General features: G+C 37.7%; 1 protein-coding gene across 1 annotated transcript in view; it reads left to right on the top strand.

Annotated features, from left to right (window-relative positions):
* AKAP7 (A-kinase anchoring protein 7) overlaps positions 1–20,574 on the top strand; it is a 170,837-nt gene that overhangs the window by 23,135 nt on the left and 127,128 nt on the right. The gene's annotated exons all lie outside the window — the stretch shown is intronic.

Genomic DNA, 20,574 nt, shown 5'->3' with positions numbered 1-20,574 from the left:
ATTGTAGAAATCTATTAAACTTCTGAAAAATCAATGTGGTATGAATAATAGAAAGCAGGACCAATTGGCCCAAACTAAGAAACCCTTGTAAATGGCTGAGAGCTGCTCTATCTGTTAGAACTGGTAGAGAGGTGAGGCAGGGAAGAACAGCTCCCTCGAAGAGGGACTGTTTTCACATATTGGTGCAGTCTGAGAGGCAGAGCGGAATTTCTGATTGTGGACTGTGATCTCTTTTACTAGTATCAAACAACAAAAATTCCAAGTAAATTTGAAGACCCCGTTGGCTTTATTGAGCAAGTCACGAATCGGGCAGCATCTCATATGGCAGAGAGAAAAGTGCTCCAACAGGCTGCAGAAAAAAGAGGGGTTTTAAAGGTAGAGAGAGAGTGATAGAGAGCGAGAGAGGAAAGAAGGAAACTATTGGCAGAGAATCCTTGTTTTAGGTGAGGTCACCCATGTGAGGAGAACGGAAGGCTTCTGTCAGTGAATGTCCTGCTGCTGACTGGGAAATTCTGTGTGGACTTGTTCCGCTCCTGGGGGGCAGTTAGGTGTGAAGTCTTGGTTGGCTGACATGAGGCCCCTATCCTTAGGGCCTTCTGTGGTTTTCTTTTTCACACCAGGCACACTTTGCATTTGTTTCCCCCCCCCCCTATTTAACTAGAGTGTTTCTAGGAAATGCTAGTGAATTTTTTAAAAACCAAAAGAAATGCAATTGAAATCAAATAAATAAATATCAAAAGAAAAAAAATAAATGTTATTGATATATTCCAGGAAATTTCTAGTCTGTGAAATCACAGTGTAACTGGGGAGAGGAAGATACATAAAAAGCAATATAAGGTTTTAGAATTTAATGCAGTAATGAATTCGATTCTGATTTTACTGGTACATACCAATAGAAACTGGGGGGTTAGCTGTACATTTGTCCTTACAAGTATTTAGGTGGCAGAGAGTTAATGTCATGAGTAATTATTATTATTATTATTATTATTATTATTTTTAAAAGATTATTTATTTATTTATTTATTTGACAGACAGAGATCACAAGTAGACAGAGAGGCAGGCAGAGAGAGAGGAAGGGAAGCAGGCTCTCTGGTGAGCAGAGAGCCCGACATGGGGCTCGATCCCAGGATCCTGGGATTAGGACCTGAGCTGAAGGCAGAGGCTTTAAACCACTGAGCCACCCAGGCGCCCCATGAGTAATTATTATGTTACATATTATATATTGTATAAAAATACCTCTGAGTTATTTGGACAAGTTTTCTTTGAAATTTAAGATCATCTGCTCATATAGGAGTTAGAAGAGAGTTGGAAGTCAGAGGTGATGGTACTTAACTGTGAAGTCAGAAGCCAGCTCTTTAGGACCCAGAATGTGAAACAGGCAAATCCCCATGTGGATACAGGATTTGTGACTGGAAGAGACCCCAGTTTTCTTATCTTGCTTTGTTGTGCAGGGTAGAAGTTTGGGAAGCACTTCTGCAAGTTGCTTTAATGAGGCCCTTCATGGAGTCTGTCTCTACTCCGTCCGTGGCTCCCGTGGTGGTCTCAGCAGCAGCTCTGTGTCCTCTTCATGTCGGCCCTACCCCTTCTGGCCTCTTTGGCTTCCTGCCTCTTCCAGTGAAGATCAGTGGGGTGATATGGTGGGGAGGGACAGGATGGGGGAGGGGATGAAGATGAAAGGGGATGAGCAATTCTTTCCTTCTGTTGAGTTCAGGATTTGGGCCACGGAAGTGCCTGGAGCAAGCGGAAGAGGGAGGATGGTCTGCCCCTCTTGGTTTTCACCCTGTAAGCTGCCATAGCCTTTGTTTCTGCTTTTCACTTTCTGGGAGGTTGTGTAGAAAGTGGGGAGTGCCGCTTTGCAGTCCTACAGTCTTGTTTGAATACCGTCTGGGCTCTAAGCTCGCTGTGGATGTAGGTCAGATGACTTCATTTCTGTAGTTTACATTTCTTTAGGTGTAATATGGAGGTGATAATTACTTTCTAAACCCAAATCTGGACATGTCACCCACCAGCTTATATACTTCACTATTTCCCTGGTGGTTTTAGGGTAGAGACAGAGGCTTTACTGTGTTCTGTGAGGATCTGCACGGTTCGGCTTTCTCCACTTTGGCACTTGTTCCTTCGGCTTGAACCCCTCTGGTCTTGAACTTGCCAGGTTTCCTCTGCCCCCCCCCCCCCGAAAGCCTTTTCTGTCTGGGAGTTTTCTTTTGTCTCTCCTCTTGGTTTTGTTTGAGGCCAAAAATCTTAGTTCAAACCTCTTCACTGGTGACTGCTGCGCCTCCGTCACCCACACCCTGCCACCTCCAGGCTCCCATAGCTTTCCTTTTGTGATCTATCATCCTTGCAATCTGAGCGAGCTCGCCTTCCACACAGAGTTCTTCGGTTCATTCCCAGTACCTAGAGCAGAGTTTGGCAGGGGTAGAAATACACACACACAAAATACTGTCATCTCAGGGCTGCAGATGTGTTTGTGGCATACCAAGTTATACCAAAACATTTACAATAATTAAAATAAGAAATACAGTGTTACAAGTGGTGGTTTTATAATGCAGGTTTAAATAGTCATCCTTTAAGGGTAGGGTGACTTAAGTTATGGGGAATGCAGGTTTCAAGTGACCTGGAAACCAAATAATTTAATGTTTCCCTCTAAAGAGACTTATTTGTAGATAATAGAACGCCTACATACAAATACAGGGAGGAGAGGTAGGATAGGACCTTAAGAGACACATTTTCCATCTTTTATATGAACATCTTTTCTGTTTGTTTGTTTTAAAGTAGCAAGTGTTAATTTTCTTTTAAAACTACTTATGAGCTTTTGTGGGAAGGCCTGGGAAAAGAAGCAGCATTTATAACATTGTTTCAATGGGAGACTGTATTCCAAGTTCCAATTAAGTGACCTGCAAATAAGTTTGTAGAAGCTCGCACATTCACAATGAGTTGCTCTACTTTTGGCCTCTACTTGTTGGCATCTAGTTTTAAAGAAAAAAGTATTCAGACTTATATGGGTCTTTGATTTTTTAAACATACTTTTAGGTTTTGAAATGTTTGAAATTCTTCATTAATGGAAATTCATGATTTCATACTTCTAATAAATAGAATTAGAAAGTGCATTAGAAGGGGCTGCATAAAAATATCCTAATTTCCAGTATATGAAAGTATGTGTTTGCTCCATTACCTGCAACTATGCATTCATTCAAAAATAAAAATAAAGCAGGAAAAACTTAATGGGTTTATAATAAATCCTACATGTTTCTTAAGTGGCTAGAATTGTTTGTTAATCCTAGTTGGATTTACTCATTTGTTGGCTTTATGTGCTTTCTTTTGAGTGTTAATATTACAAGGTAAATCAGCACTGAAAAAATGCAAGAGAACTAGAAACTGAATTCAGGATTGTATTAATTTTTTATAAGATGATTTTTTTATAATAATGGAAAAATATGATTTTCTTTGGGGGTTTTTAAAAGGCATTTGTTGCATTTAATTCCATATTTCATCATTTTGTCATGAGAAAGTTGCTGGTCTTCTAAACATAATCAGAGTATTCACTTCTTTTCTGGGATATGTAATTGTAAAAGTCTGATATCCTGGTGTGTATGTTAAGCACTTGGTAGATTTAGAAACTTCTCCTATTGGAGAATGATTTTTTACTTCAGTTTTTGTTCTTTCAATCAGTTTTTCAAGTTCTTTCCGTGGTTATAGACAAGCAAGAAAAATGAAAGTATTCAGCATTGAAGAAAGTTTACATAGCAAACTGAAGTGATAATTCTAGTAAATCTTAATGAGGCAGCAAATTTAGGAACAACATAAGTTAACAGCTTTGAAAAAATTCTGAAAATAATGTCAAAAGATGGGGTCACAGATGTTCTCCTGCTCTATGCTGGGAATGCAACTTCTCTTCCTTGTGCAGAAGCACTGTAACTTTAAGGCTTTTCTCTGCACTTATATATGCCTTGAGTCAATATTAGAAAGCTTGAAAAGATAGAAAAATGATTTTTCTTACTGAATTGTTTTTAGCCATATGGAATATGGCTTAGTGGTGAGATTTAACAGGTGGTTGGTTGTTCTTGTTCTCTAAACATAATACTCAATGAAATATTTAAGATTTTAATAATGCTCATATTTTTAAAAAATTTTCTTTGAGTAATCATATTTAAATATGATTCTGTAGTATTAGCTATTTTTTAGAATGTGCCTGTGCAGTACTGTCAATGGCTGGGGATTAGGGTGAGAAGCTTTGATGGCTTTATAGAATTTTAAAAACAGTGGCTGTAAAAAATTAGTTTCCTTTGGCTTTTAATGACATTGGTACTTATGGAAGAAGATGCTGAAGGTTTTTTTTTCCTTTTTCTTTTATGTTTTTAAGAATATTATTAGGAAAAAGCGTTTAAAAACCTCTTAACATGATTTCCAGGAATATATAAATTTAATCTGGAGCATCATTGGGAGGATCAAAGCATAGCTGGAAATATGTCATTGACTCAGGGCACCTGGCTGGCTTAGTCGGAGGAGCATCTGACTCTTGGTCTCAGAGTTGTGGAGTTCAAGTCCCACTGCTCAGTGTAGAGGTTACTTAAATAAATACAACTTTTTAAAAAAGGAAATATATCACTTGATTAGGTTACATTTAGAATTTTGATAGGTTGACGTTAATCCTGCATCATAATTACTGTGTGACATTAGAGAATTAATGTTCAAAGTATTTATTATTTTTAATTTTAAGTTTACAAGCTATTAGATAATTAAAAAATGTGAATGGTCTGAGACTATTTTTTTAGCATGCTGGACATTGCACTAAAATGCTGAATACGTGAATGAATGCAATTTTTTGATCATAATCTTGAAATTTACATATAATTAGTATTTGAGCCCAGAATGGAGTGTGTTTTATGAAAATGTGGATACTCTACTCACTAGGTACAAGTAGCAAATCCCAGAGTGCCTGGGGGGCTCAGTCAGTTGAGCACTGCCTGACTTTTATTTTCAGCTCAGGTCATAATCTCGGGGTCCTGGGGATCGGCCCTGTGGATGGACTCCCTTGCTCAGTGGGGAGGCGGCTTCTCTCTCTCCCTCCTTCCTTTGCCCCTCTTCCTACTGGCACACATGCATGCTCTTCTCGTCTCTCCTCTCTCAATTAAATAAGCCTTTAAGAAGAACCACCAACCCAACCAACAAAACAAACAAAAAACAAATAGCAAGTCCCCATTTAATGACATAAATCTTCCAAACATTGCCTAATGGTATCAGGTAGGCCGACGATGCATATGGTAAAGAACCGCTGTGTTTAATTTGGCAGTATTCCGCTACCTTTTATTAGGCAAATGATGTAGAGCTTACAAAGTATTTTATGTAGCTTATCTACTTTGATCTATAACACAACACTCTGAGTTTGGGCAATGCAGATTCTGTTACTCCGTGTTTTTACAACTGAAACACGAACCAAGAGTCGCAGGAAGAGGAGGTGGACTTGGGTGGATTCACACCTGTGGTGGACTTGGGTTAAAATCCATGAATTTCTGAGCCCAAGTCCAGCACCCTTAATTTGGCATCAGTCTGGTGGTTATAAACATAGTTCCTCATCCTGTGCTCACTTATCATTTTCATGTAAACCCATAATTGACCATTTGTTACCAGCTAAGAAAGATGTGGGGATTTAATTATAATTGTTTAGAGGTATTTGACTTTTTTTTTTTTTTTTTGTGGAGACTGAAGTTATAGTTTGACCTCCACAGTGGTTTACGTTAGTTTTCAAGTTGTACAACATAGTGAATTTCACACCAGTCTGTGTAACATTAGTGCTATGCTCACCACGAGTTGTAGCCTAGCATGCCGTCTGTGCCACCACATAAATGCTGTGGTGATACCACTGACCATATTCACTACGCCGCCTTCCATCTCCATGACTTACTCATTCCATAACCAGGAGCCTGGTGGGTGTCCTAGAAGCCTTGAGGTTTGATAAGAATAAATGCCTGGTTGTGTGTGGAATGATGGAAACTCTCCAAGGTTTTTCCTCAATTACTATCGGTCCTTATACTTAACCAATCCTCTGTATTTTCTATGGGAATGTATTGAAAAAAAAAAAAAGGTACAGATTCTTTTATTTGATGAAAGCATAAAAGGACTATATCTATTCTTCTTTCCGCTTTCTATCTTCTTTTCTTCTTCTTTTCTATTATCAAACACAATCACTCTTTCTGTTTCATACTTCTCTAATTTGAGTGATAAAAGTAAAGAAGACTTTTACTTAACAAATGCCTATGAGGAGCCTTACAACTCCAACCTTCCCGCCTCTGAGCCCCATTCCTATCTGAATCCTTCCCATTGGAAATGCTCTTACGTTAAGCCGACAAACAAACCAAAGTGGTAAACTTGTTCACCGATGCCAGCAGGCCCTATGTACTTGGAACTTGACATTACTGATGCAGAAGCTTATCTATTTGAACAGGACCGCTTCTAATTGGACTCTGACTACAAGCTACCCCAAGGAATCCCCCGGGAACCAAAATACTATTTTCTGAAAGCTGGCTGTATTATAACTCCTCTGGTTGAGGACCAAACAGGGCTATACAAACCAGGAAGAAGGAAAGTGGGTGTTGTTGTGTGCTCTGTTGACTCCTTTCTCCTCTGAATGTTCTAGCTGCTTCTGTTAAGAGGATGGGAATTGGAAGATTGGCCAACCAATGTATACAAATAGGATCTCTTCTCTGTAGTATAGGTTATATTTATTTATTAAAGAGGTATTATCTGGTAGTAAAGTCTGGGCTCAGGTCAGTCTGCACAAATCACAGTTCTCGCTGTATGGTATACTACTTTTCCATAGTTCAGTCTTTTTTTTTTTTTTTTTTTTTTAAGATTTTTTTTATTATTGATTGAGAGACAGAATGAGTGAGAGCGGGAGTGGCGTGTGAGAGGGGCTCTGTGTCAGAGGGGGGAAGCAGACTCCCTGCTGAGCAAGGATCCTAATGCAGGACCTGATCCTAGGATTCCAGGTGGATCATGGCCTGAGCAAAGACAGTCGCTTAACCGATTGAGCACCCTAGGCGCCCCCAGTAGTTCAGTCTTGTGAAAAAAGAGGTCTTTGTGTTTTAGTCTAGACTCCAAACCACGATGTACAATATTATTTTTGTGGGAAGATAGATTTCAAAATTCCAAGCTCCCAACGTATAGTCAGTATGGTATGAAAGAAGACAGAAAACTTATGTTCTGAGTTTGGTTATTTCATTTTCTACTCAATGTAACCTTGGACACTTAAATGTATGAGCTGGGCTTTTCAACTGTGAACCTGTGGGTAAGTTCCTCCTGTTTCTCCTGTTTTACCTCAGATGAGAGGAGGTAAGGTGGGTGGTAATGTGTGTAAGAGGTCAATTTAAACTGTAAAATAATGCACACAAATGCTATTTATAAAAGCTTTGTTGAAATATATCTCTTAGTTATTTGGGGAACACACCTTGTTCTTGAACTCATTTTTACAATAAACATTTATTAAGGCACGAGCGAAAATCAAACTACTAAAATTTTTTGCCAACTAGAAAGCTATAAACTAGTTTTTATGAAAGGTGAGATTTTTTTAAAAATAAGATTTTATTTATTGATTTGATGGAGAGAGAGGGATCACAAGTAGGCGGAGAGGCAGGCAGGCAGGAGAGAGGGGGAAAGCAGGTTCCCCTGCTGGTACAGAGACAAATGACACGGGGCTCCATCCCAGGACCCTGAGAATCAAACCTGAGATGAAGGCAGAGGCTTAACCCACAGAGCCACCAGGCACTCCAAAAATGCTGGGAGTTTTGTTGTCAACCTTTAAAACTTAAGAGAGATATAGTGTTTTGTATCCAAAACACAAGAGAAACTGGTTTGTGGCCTGAATGGACTTAATGTGGCTTTTCTCTACATTTAGTAACAAGGAATATTAATCAATTTACTGGACTGTAGGTAGACAACAACCTTAAAATTCTCAAGTTGCTGGTTGTTGCCTTTGTTTCTTTCAGTTTCCTTTGGTGGGGGAAATTGTTGAGGTTGTGGGTTAACTGCCAAGGAAATACTTGCTGATAGAAACGCGATAGAATACGCTGGCAGAGTGATGAGGAAAGTCGTGCTAACAAAGAACGTCGTGGGAATGAGAAAAACGAATGCCTTTGCCAGTAAGAAAACTCCTCCCCAAATGCTTGGTTCCTAGTGTCTTAGTTGCCAAACTGTGTTACCTTCAGTGTGGGTGCTGCATCATGATTAGGTGTGGTCTGGCTGGTTGAAATGGGTCTTTGCATTTTTTGTTAGTTTTGTTTTTGAGGAGGAGAGGACTATTTTATAGAATTATTTGTTAGAATATAAAAATGTATTTGGGGTGCCTGGCTGGCTCATGCAGTTAAACATCTGACTCTTAATCTCAGGTCTTGATATCCAAGGTTGGGAGTCAAGCCCTTCATTGGACTCCCTGCTGGGGCATGGAAGCCTACTTTAAAAAAAAATATATATATATATAAAATGTATTAGAAGATTATGTTGAATTAAATATGTAGAATTATATATGCTGGAATATAAATAGACACACTGGAAATAAAATATCCTAATTTGTGCATGAAAAAATCTCTTTGAAATATTGAAGAAGCCATACAACCTGAGCCACATGTTCTGGTCAATAGGTTGAACATGTTCGGGGGGAAAGTGAAAGTGTAATGTTTATGAGTCGTTGACCTTGGCCTGGATGGGTCTGTTTCTCTTCACAAGGTGGAAGGGGGACATTGGTCAGTTGGTTAGAAACCCTAGCCAGTCATCCAGAGAAATGCTTAGATTTGCTGTTAGTCTTGCTCTGAACATTGAATGAGAGTCTACATGAAGAGTCATTCTCCTGCTGGGTGGGAATACCTTAGTGTGCATTCCATGGAGAATAAATCTGTAGAGAACTTTAGTTTAATTGACTCAGTTCTCTCCAGAGAGAATCATAGTCTTGATAATAGTGATCATGCCACATTTAAATCAAGATAGAAAATAAAATATTTGAGTGATTTTTTTTTTAAAGTCATATATGTGGAATTCAAGTCTTATATCATAGTTATAATTCTTATTTTACCTCATATAGAATTCTACCCTTGTAATTATTGGAGATTTTAAAAATGTGGAAGATTATTATTTTTTTACTTATTAGCTAATACCATTAAGTTGTATTTTTAAAAATAACTTTAAACTCTTAAATATTTTAAAATAGCAACTGAAATCTACCTTTCCCTGAAAGATTTTTTTTTAGAGAAAAATGTATCAAATAAAGATTGAATCTCAATATCTGGTATAGTAAGTGATTTATCCAGAGTCAGTTTCAACTTTTTTTTTTTATTTATTTGAGGGAGAGAGTGCACGTGTATATTGTAGGGGGAGGGGCAGCAGGAAAGGGAAAGATTATCTCAAGCAGATTCCTGCTAAATGTGGTCCTTGATGCAGGGCTCAGACTCACAACCCTGAGATAATGACTTGAGGTTTAAAATCAAGAGTTGAATGCTTAACCAACGGAACTACCCCAGTGCCCCTGCTTTTTAAAAATTAAAATAAAAAAAATTTTTTTTTAATGTAATCTCTATACCCAACGTGGGGCTTGAGTCCATGACCCCCAAGATCAAGAGTTGCTTGCTCTACCTACTGAGCCAGCCAGGCACCCCTCCTGAATCGATTTTAATAAAGGATAAATTGGGGGTGCCTGGCTGGCTCAGTTAGAAGAGCATGTGACTCTGATCTCAGGGTCATGGGTCTGATCCCTTTGTTGGGTATAAAGATTACTAATAAAATAAAATAAACTTAAAGAAAGGTAAATTAGGGCACCTGGGTGGCTCAGTGGGTTAAGCCTCTGCCTTCGGCTCTGGTCATGATCTCAGGGTCCTGGGATCAAGCCCCGCATCGGGGTCCCTCCTCGGCAGGAGCCCTGCTTCTCCCTATCCCACTCCTCCTGCTTGCGTTCCCTCTCTCACTGTGTCTCTCTCTGCCAAATAAATAAATAAAATCTTTAACAAAAAAAAAAGGTAAATTATATTCTATGTCATCTCTGATTGGGGAAGCATGGAGTATATAATCCAAATTTTTTATGAAGGGGCTTAAGGCAAATATTTGTCTCAATACAAAGGTTTTATATCTTTTCCTTTAAACACATGTGTATACACACACAGGAAAACAAATAAAAAAAATTGGAAAAGCCCAATGAATACATTACTTCATTCAACATGCATGTACTGAGTATCTGCTGTGTAGCAGGTACTCTTGATGCTGGGTGTAAAGGAGGTAGAAGATCAAAATCAGTCAGTACATAGATATTTGTAGAGTTATCCAACCTCAGAAGTATTAAAGGATCCATGTTAAAAATATGATTGTAACTTATCAGATTGTCAGTATCTTTTTAAAACAATACTCTGATTTTTAATGTCATGTCCACATTGTTTGTGACGATGTACTCTTTAAGTCCGTTTAGAATGGAGTTTGTTGGGGTTTCCAGCAATGTTCAGATGTGGGATAGACCCACTCAGGGATTCCCAATGTAAAAAACATAGTCTTACATCCAGAAAAAAAAAATTATTCATAAATATATGTGTCACAGCGTCTTTTAAATAGTAAAAATAGGGGGCACTTGGGTGGCTCACTGGGTTAAAGCCTCTGTCTTCGGCTCAGGTCATGATCTCAGGATCCTGGGATCGAGCCCCGCATCGGGCTCTCTGCTCAGTGGGAATCCTGCTTCCTCCTCTCTCTCTCTGCCTGCCTCTCTACCTCCTTGTGTTATCTGTCAAATAAATAAATAAAATCTTTAAAAGAATAGTAAAAATATTGGGAAAAATACCCCACATGTCCAAGATTAGCAAGTGAGTGAACCAGTTAGACTAGTGCCTTAAATCACGTTATGAAAAGAATTTTTCTGAAAACTATCCTACAGGAAATATTTCCTACCTAAAATACAAAGTGAAAAAGTGGGGGAAAAAAGTATGGGTGTTTGTTTAAAATTGCATAAATACTTTATGTGACCTGTCACCAGAATTCATAGTGGTTGTGTTAATATAGTGGGTTTATGAGTAATTTTTGTTCCTTTCTCTAGTTTTCAAATTTTATGAATATTTTTTGTTCTTCTTATGAAAAAAATAACAATTAGCCAAACTGTGGAAAGAGTCCAAATGTCCATCATCTTATGAATGGTTATGGAATGGAATGGATAAAGAAGATGTGATATGTATATATATGTATATACAGATATATGTATATAATGGAATATTACTCAACCATCAAAAAGAATGAAATCTTGCCATTTGTAATGATGTGGATGGAGCTACAGTGTATTATGCTAAGAGAAAGAAGTCAGAGAAAGATGAATACTGGGCTCCCTGCTTCTCCTTCTACACTCCCCTGCTTGTGTTGCCTCTCTCACAGTGTGTCTCTCTGTCAAATGAACAGATAAAATCTCTAAAAAAGGAAGATGAATATGATTCCACTCATATGGGGAATTTAAGAAGCAAAACAGATGAACATATGGGAGAGGAAAAAAGAGAAGGAGGCAAACCATAAAAGAGACAAATTTTTAAAATATTTATTTGAGAGAGAGACAGAGAGAGAGAGCACACAAGCAGGAAGAGGGACAGAGGGACTAGCAGACTCGAAGCTGAGCAGGGAGCCCAAGTGAGGCTTAATCCCAGGACCCTGAGATCAGGACCTGAGCTAACACTGAATCAGACGCTTAAGTGACTGAGCCACCTAGGTGCCCCAGAGACTCTTAACTGTAGAGAACAAACTGAGGATTGATGATGGGAGGTGAGTGGAGGATGGGCTAGATGGGTGATGGATATTAAGGAAGGTACTTGTTACGACGAGCACTGGGTGTTCTATGTAAGTAATGAATTCCTGAATTCTATTCTGGAAGCCAAATTGTTGTACTGTGTGTTAACTAACGAGTTAAATAAGTAAAAATTTGAAAAGAAAAAAAAATGGTGGGGGGGGCGCCTGGCTGGCTCAGTTGGTTAAGCAACTGCCTTCAGCTCAGGTCATGATTCTGGAGTCCTCAGATTGAGTTCCACATCGGGCTCCCTGCTCAGTGGGGAGTATGCTTCTCTCTCTGACCTCTTCCCTCCCATGCTCTCTTTCTGTCATTCTCATTCTCTCTCTCTCTCTCTCTCTCTCGCAAATAAAATAAATAAAATATTAAAAAAAAGAGAGAAAAACCTGGAAAAGAAAAAAATACAGTTAGAGTTTATAAATGTGCTTAAAAACTTGTTTTTAAAACATGTAAGCTTCACTGATTCAGTAAATAGAGAGGTAGGTAAACTTATTCCTCTTGGATCTTGTCCACTAATGTTATTCCTAATAGTGTTGGACTGTGGTGGTTATAGCTACGGCTGTGGGGTCAGACTGGTAGGGTTTTACACTTTTTCTTAAAAGGTTTTTTTGGGGTTATCTGGCTGGATCAGTTGGAAGAGCATATGACCCTTGATCTCAGGGTTGTGAGTTCAAGCTCCAGGTTGGGTGTAGAGCTTACTTAAAGAAATAAACAGGGGTGCCTGGGTGGCTCAGTGGGTTAAGCCACTGCCTTTGGCTCAGGTCATGATCGCAGGGTCCTGGGATCGAGTCCCGCATCGGGCTCTCTGCTCAGCGGGGGGCCTGCTTCCCTTCCTCTCTCTCTGCCTGCCTCTCTCTCTACTTGTGATCTCTCTCTGTCAAATAAATAAATAAAATCTAGAAAAAAAGAGAAATAAACAGACTTAAAAATTTTTTTGGAACTATAATTAACATACAACATTTTATTACTTTCATGTGTACAACATACAGATTGAACAATTCTGTACATTATTCTGTGCTCATCATGGTACATGTAGTTACCATCTGTTACCATACAACGTAATTATAATATTTTGACTCTGTTTCCTATGCTGTACTTTTCAACTCCATGATCTATTTATTTTATAACTGGAAGTTTGTACATCCTAATCATGTTTATCTGTTTCACCCATCCTCCCCTCCCCTCTGGCAGGTATCAGTTTGTTCTCTGTATTTAAGAGTCTGTTTTCCCTTTGTTTTCTTTGTTCATTTGTTTTTTTACGTTTTTTATACGTGTAAGTAAAATCATTATGCATGTAAGTAAAATAAGTAAAATCATGTAAGTAAAACTCTGTCTGACTTATTTCACTTAGCATAATATCCTCTAGGTCCATCCACGTGGTTGTACATGGCAAGATATCATTCTTTTATAGGGCTGAGTAATATTCCATCGTGTGTGTGTGTGTGTGTGTGTGTGTGTATAACATCTTTTTTATCCATTCAGCTATCCATGGACACTTGGGTTGTTTTCATATCTTTGCTATTGTAAATAATGCTGCTATAAACATAGGGGTGCATATATTTTTGTATTAGCATTTTCATTTTCTTTGGATAAACACCCTCTGGTATCTGCATGTGGATTGAATGCAATTTCTATTTTTAAATTTTTAACGAGCCTCCCTACTCTTTTACACAGTGGTTGCACCAATCTACATTCCTACCAACAGTGCACGAGGGATCCTTTTTCTCCACACCCTTGCCAACACTTCTTATTTTTTGCAATTTTGATTCTAACCCTTCTGACAGGTGTGAGGTGATATCTCATTGTTGTTTTGATGTGTAGTTTCCTGATAGTGATCATGAGCATCCTTTCAAGTCTGTTGACCTCCTCTTTGTCTTGGAAAAATGTCTCTTCAGGTCCTCTGCCCATGTTTTAATTTTGTTGTTGTTGCTGTTGGTCTTGAGTTGTTCATTGTATATTTTGGGTATTAACCCCTTACTGGATATATCATTTACGGGTATCTTCTTCCATTTAGTGGGTTGATTTTTTTCGTTTGTTGATGGTTTCTTTTGCTCTATGAAAGCTTTTTATTTTTGCTGTGATCCCAGTGGTTTATTTTTGGCTTTTGATTCCCTTGCCTGAGGAGGCATCTAGAAAAATGTTGCTAAAGCCAGTGTCAAAGAGGTTACTGCCCATGTTTTTTCATTTAGTTTTATGTTTTCAGGTCTTACATTTAGGTCTTTAGTCCAGTTGAGTTTATTTTTGTGTAGAGTGTGAGAACGTGGTCCAATTTCATTCTTTTGCATGTAGGTGTCTCGTTTTCCCAGCACCGTCCTCCTTCACTTTCTTATTGTGTCCTTTGAGCAAGTGTCTAAGCTCAGTTTCATTGTCTATAAAATTAGCGTAAAATTATAGCTATTTCAGGAGTTGAGTGGATTCAACTTGTTAATACATGTACACTTCTATTAATCTTACCCCCCCAATTTTTTACCTAAGTGTACTTGCTAAATTGAATACTTAAACAAGTTTTCATCTTGAGAGCAATATTCTATAATAACATTATTGAATGCTTTCAGCATATTGCTGACTGCTTTATATTTTCTTATTTAGTCCTCAGAGAAAATGAGGGAGGTAAAACTTTTAAAGAAAGTTTTAGTAATTTGCTATAAGGGAATATAATGATATGAAATGGATAGGTAATATTTTAAGTCACAAGTTCAGGAGTTTTAAGAATGATTACTTCAAAGATTTTGATTGTTTACAGAACAAGGGAAAAAGAGAAGATTATCAAAACAAAGAATCTAGTTTGTTCCCAACCTTTTGGCTAAGAGGAAATATGAAAACAATCAGCCCACAATGACAGATGGACTACCTAATTAATTTCTCCCATAATTCATTCTTGTGGGTTTTTTTGAAGTAATAAAACTTAAGGAAAAATTGGATAATTTGCATAAAATGACATGTGCTTTGGATAAGAAAAACTGTGCCATGGATCAGAAAACTGTAGCCTTTATTGACAAGACCAGATTAATTAGAGCACATTGAAATGGTTACTGAAATCATTATGAAAATTAACAATGTAATAAACTAAATTTATGAGATGAGGTTATGAGCTCTAATCCAGTGAAAGATCCAGGGCACATGGCCAAAGCATTCTTTGTTTTATTTTTGTGATCGCTGATCTTTAATACTTTTATATGTAAAATAGATAATTGTATGAATACTTTGGTCATTATTATTTTCATATAAAGTAAATTAAAAGAACAATAGCAAATTATACCAACTAAGCCAGCCAGGCACCCCACAAAAGAAAATTTTAGCTAATCCAATTGAAAAGAAAGTTAAATAGTTGTGGATAAAATTAGAGAAAGCTAAGGGAATTTAGAAAATCCCTCTACATCTTTATTTTTACCAAGAGATTTGTTTGTTTTTAAGAGGTTGTATTTTGAATTGGGATTTTATACTATGTCATTCTCATGATACCAGAGTTGTTTTTAAAAATTAATTAACAAATAAATTAATTTGAGAGTATAAACAGGGGAAGCAGGAGAGGGAGAGGCACACTCCCTGCGGAGCAGGGGCTCAATCCCAGGACCCTGGGATCATGACCTGAGCCAAATGCAGAGCTCAATGGACTGAGCCACCCAAGTGCACCAATATGAAAATTGTTAAGAGTATTTAATATAACTATTATCTTCCAAGATTGATTTTCCTTCTCTGGATGTCTGTAAAATGGACTTATGGAATGTTTGAAATGGCAAAAACAAGTTGTTACAGGAAGAACATTTTAATTTTAAATAGATAACATATAAAACAACTTAAAAATGCTAAAAGCCTTGTGGTCTCTTAAAATACCATGTTTTAAAGTCTGTTTATATTGAGTAAAACACAGCAGAAATGATTGTGTCTTATTTCACACTAAGGATACATTTTACATTGCCACCCAGTACACACGTGTATGCAGAAACCTTGAACTTCATGGAACAGTACTTTTATCTGACATTAGCAATGTACTGTCTATACTACTTGTATTCTATCCTACTCCGTGGTATTCTCTTACGTTCTCCATTTTATTCCAGTTCATTCCCTTCTGCCCCACCCTATTCCATTCCATTCCATTCCATTCCATTCCATTCCATTCCATTTGTGGCTTTATTTTATTTATTTATTTGTTTATTTTTATGAAGATTTTACTTATTTATTTGACAGACAGAGATCACAAGTAGGCAGAGAGAGAGGAGGAAGCAAACTCCCTGTCAAGCAGAGAGCCCGATGTGGGGCTCGATCCCAGGACCCTGAGATCATGACCTGAGCCGAAAGCGACGCTTAACCCACTGAGCCACCCAGGCGCCCCTCATTCCTGGTTTTAAAAAGTGCTTTTAGATGATATTCTAAGTTGATTTCATAACCCACTAGTGGGTTGATACTAGCAGTTTGAAAAAAGAAAAACTAGACTATAGGTCTTTTTCTACTATATTAATTTTGAAATGAACTACAGGTGATAAAATCAGGCGTATTACTAATTTGGACACTCTTCTTTTTCTTTCTCTTCCTCTTCTTCAGGTTATTTATTTATTTATTTATTTGAGTAATCTGTACAGCCAACATAGGACTTCAACCCATGACCCTACGATCAGGAGTCACATGCTCCTAACTGATACCATTTTTAAAATCTAATTTCACCATGAAATATCCTAATTGGTACAGGTATTAAATTACTACCTTTATCACAGAAGACAGAAAACTAGCTAGGAGAGACTCTAGATAGAGATTATCTAACTGTCCTACCCCTGTCCCTGCCCCTAGTTTTTGTTTATGTTTTTTATTTTATTTATTTATCTATCTATCTATTTATTTATTTATAAAAGATTTTAGCCATTTATTGGACAGACAGAGATCACAAGTAGGCAGAGAGTCAGGCAGAGAGAGGAGGAAGCAGGCTCCCCGCTGAGCAGAGACCCCCCCCCCCGACTCGGGGCTCAATCCCAGGCCCCTGGGATCATGACCTGAGTCGAAGGCAGAGTAAATGCTAATGTCATCAAATATGCTGTCAGTATTCACATTTCTCTGTGACATAATTTTTTAAAAACTCTTTTGAATTAGGAAATAAAGCCTATGCATTATATTTGATTGACAAATCTCTTCAGTTTTTTTTTCCATCTGTAGATCTCCCTTTGTGTGTGTGTGTGTGTGTGTGTGTTTATTGAAGAAATCAGTCTGTATATATGTACCTATATTATAGTCATTTAATGTATTTCTCTGTCCTTTATAGTTAAGTAAATTGGTAGATTAAAGAATCTTGGCTAACTTTTAGAATTTGGCAAGAGAGCTGTAAAAATGCCTTGAATCTCCTATTGTGTGACATCAGGAAGCATATGGTGTTTGGTTGTCTTGCCTTTTTGTGATGTTAAGATTTATCAGTGGCTTCCTTCTTGTTACTTGATGTATCCATTACTAAAATTCCCCATCAGCTTTCTATTTAATGGATTATCCATTGATACCCTTTGGGCTGATCCATTGCTCTGTGAAGGGTTTCAAAATGGTGATGTTATAACTCTTGTCTTTTTGCATTTTTAGCTGAAAATTTCTATAAAAAAGAACTTTGCCTTTGTTAACTGTTTGATTGCCTGTATGCAGCTTTGCTATCAAGGAAAGGCAGGATAAATGCTTGATGTTTTTTTTTCTTTTATCACTAAATTCATAAAATAATAGTTCTTTAGACTAATCCAAAGATGACCTGTGAATTTTGGGTTTAACTTTTCCTTTGAGTATTATAATGAACTGAAGGATTTAAGCATAGTTGATGTCTCTCACACCATTGAAGTTATTATTCTATTTGATGCTGAAATTTTGCCATCTTTGGCCAGTGAGGGGACTTTCAGATTCACATGGTGCCGGAAGTCTTTGAAGATCCAGACTCTTCTGGTAGATTTTATGCCTCAGACCTAGAATAAACTGTTCTCTAAGGATTGGGAAACTTTCTAAATTCTCAGGTAGAGAAATGAAGTGATTTGATGGAAGGATGCTTTGGGTCATTGCTCTTTTCGCTGTCTAGTGCTGCCTCTACAGGACTGAAACAGACAGTACCGGTTGCCCTTGCCGTCAGCTGTTCCTCATCCTTTTCCTTTCGCAGATTACTTTTCCCCTCATAGGGTTAGGTTGATAACTCACTATTCCAGCTTCCAGTGCTGGATGGGGTTAACTCTGTGTCCTGATTTGGACAATGGGATATAAAAACGAAGGATACTGGGAACTTATTTAGAATTAGCCTGTGATTTTATCTTTAAGAAATGGCTGTTTTGCTTTAGAAATATTTTTCAGTGTTTTCTTTAATTTTTTAAAAAACTGCTCAATAATGTTCTTCATTGTCCATAATAATGGAGAGTACAAGTGGCCTGGATGATGAAAAACAATGGATAGGTTATATTTCATCTTGGTTTCTTTTTGGAGTCTTCTAAATGATCCAGGTACACATTTATCTCCCTAATTCTGTTTTGCTTTGGGTAATATCTGATAATTATAATACCTAATGATAGTGCTAAGTTTGTACCAGGAAGTCGTCTAAGAGTGTACATGTATTAACTCACTCAAAAATGACCCTGTGGGGTACCTATTATTATCATTATTCTCAAATTATAGAGGAGGAAACTGAAGTAAAGAGAGTTCATGTGACTAATCTATGATCTCACAGCTGGTAAGTGGGGGGGGGGGCAGGAGTCCAACCCACAAACTCTGATCCAGACTATTAAAATTGGTTTCCATTTCTGGAGTACCGGTTTACTAAGAACAGATGGAAGTGGGCTAGAAATGTATTCAGACGTCGGTTTAAAATATATATGGTACTTTATTAGCATATTTTGTGGCTTCTGTTTAAAATTAGTAGATTTAGTTTGTTACTACAATCGAATGTAGGACTGTTTCTTAGATGTCTAAAATTACAAGCAGCTTGACAACATATTGATTTCATTTTCCATATTTAAAGAATTGCATGGAAAATAAAACCCAATGGCATCATATGAGGCAATTCAAATGATGCTCATGATACAGATGAGAATGCAGCAAACTTTTTTTTTTTTAAAGATTTTATTTATTTATTTGACAGAGAGAGATCACAAGTAGACAGAGAGGCAGGCAGAGAGAGAGAGGGAGGAAAGCAGGCTCCCTGCTGAGCAGAGAGCCTGATGCGGGACTCGATCCCAGGACCCTGAGATCATGACCTGAGCCGAAGGCAGCGGCTTAACCCACTGAGCCACCCAGGTGCCCCACAGCAAACTTTTTCTTAGCAATAGAATTTACAAGGTTGTGACAAGCTTGCATATAAACAGGAAGTCGATAATTTTTATTTCAAATACATGTTCTGTTTGTGAGGATATACCATTTTAACCATATTAATCATCAGATCTATTGTTTGGAAATATAGCAGTGAAGTGGATGTGCAAATATACCAGATAATTTTGCCCTAACTCATAGTGATATAGTCAGACTCTTTACCCAGGTTACCTTGCTCTTAATTTACTCCTGCCTTGTAGATGTCACAAGTGTATGTTCCTCCTAGAGTATGTTCCTCCTGTCTATTTCTATAGACCTTTAGTTTTTAAATTTTAAACATACTCTCCTAATTTTCTTAGAAGTTAGTACTAAAACATTTGTGACATTTATTTAAAAAACATTTACTCTTTATTTTTTATTTTTTAAAAATCTTTTAAAGTTTATTTTTATTTATTTATCTTAAAGAATTTATTTATTTATTTGACAGAGATCACAAGTAGGCAGAGAGGCAGGCAGAGACAGAGAGAGGGGGAAGCAGGCTCCCTGCTGAGCAGAGAGCCCGATGCGAGACTTGATCCCAGGACCCTGACCTGAGCTGAAGGCAGAGGCTTTAACCCACTGAGCCACCCGGGTGCCCCAAAAGTTTATTTAGTTTTAAATAATTGCTACACCTAATGTGGGGCTTGAATTCATGACCCCAAGATCACGAATCACGTGCTCCTCTGACTGAGCCAGCCAGGTGCCCCGCTGTTAATATTTTAAAGAACAGTAAGGGACCTGACTGGTCGAGTTGCTGAGGCAGGTGACGCTTGATCTCAGGGTTTTAAGTTTAGCTCCATATTGGGTATAGAGATTACTTAAAAAATTTTTTTTTAAAATTAAAGAATAATAGAGTAAGGAAAATTACTTCTGCCCTGTGGTTTTGCAGACCTTCAACAGAGAAGCAGTTTGATCCAGTAGAAAATAAACTAGAAGGGGAAAGTTAAAGGGTCTAAATGCCAGATTTGACTCTCTGACATTGAGCAGTTTTTAGAGTTTTTTTTGCTCTTCTTTTTTCTCATGTATAATGAGTTCAGTTAGATCAGGACTGTGTAGACACACAAGCAGTGTGCTATTGGCTGAACTCAGACTTCCCATAGTCCTTTCCAAGGCATTGTGTCTCATGATCACCCAAGTCTCTTAGAATTGATCCCAAAGATAGAACCAGCCTCATGTGATTGAATGTACATAAGGTGGTTTCTTCTTCCTCCTACCTCTTTCTAAAATCATACCTCCGAATATGCAATTATACTTGAATTTTTGCAGAGTCTCTATTAGGCACTCCATTTTGTGTCAAGAAGACACAGCCTTGAAAATTCAATCAGTGGTAGTTTTGCATACATAGGGGGAGTTCCCAATAGAGTCTGTGAAAAAGGAGACAGTGGCATTTCATACTGATTTGGTAATTATTTCTGGGGGCTTAGCTTCATAATTAGAATTGTTGGGCATTGTAAATGGGTCTTTTGAAGCTACTTTAGCGAGTAGCCTGCTTCTCGACTATC

Source organism: Mustela putorius, unplaced genomic scaffold, assembly GCF_011764305.1.
Source record: "Mustela putorius furo isolate JIRA1106 unplaced genomic scaffold, ASM1176430v1.1 tig00003863_pilon_pilon_pilon, whole genome shotgun sequence".
Classification (NCBI taxonomy): Eukaryota; Metazoa; Chordata; class Mammalia; order Carnivora; family Mustelidae; genus Mustela; species Mustela putorius.
Note: the sequence above shows the minus strand (reverse complement) of the source record. Positions and strands in the feature narration are given on the sequence as shown.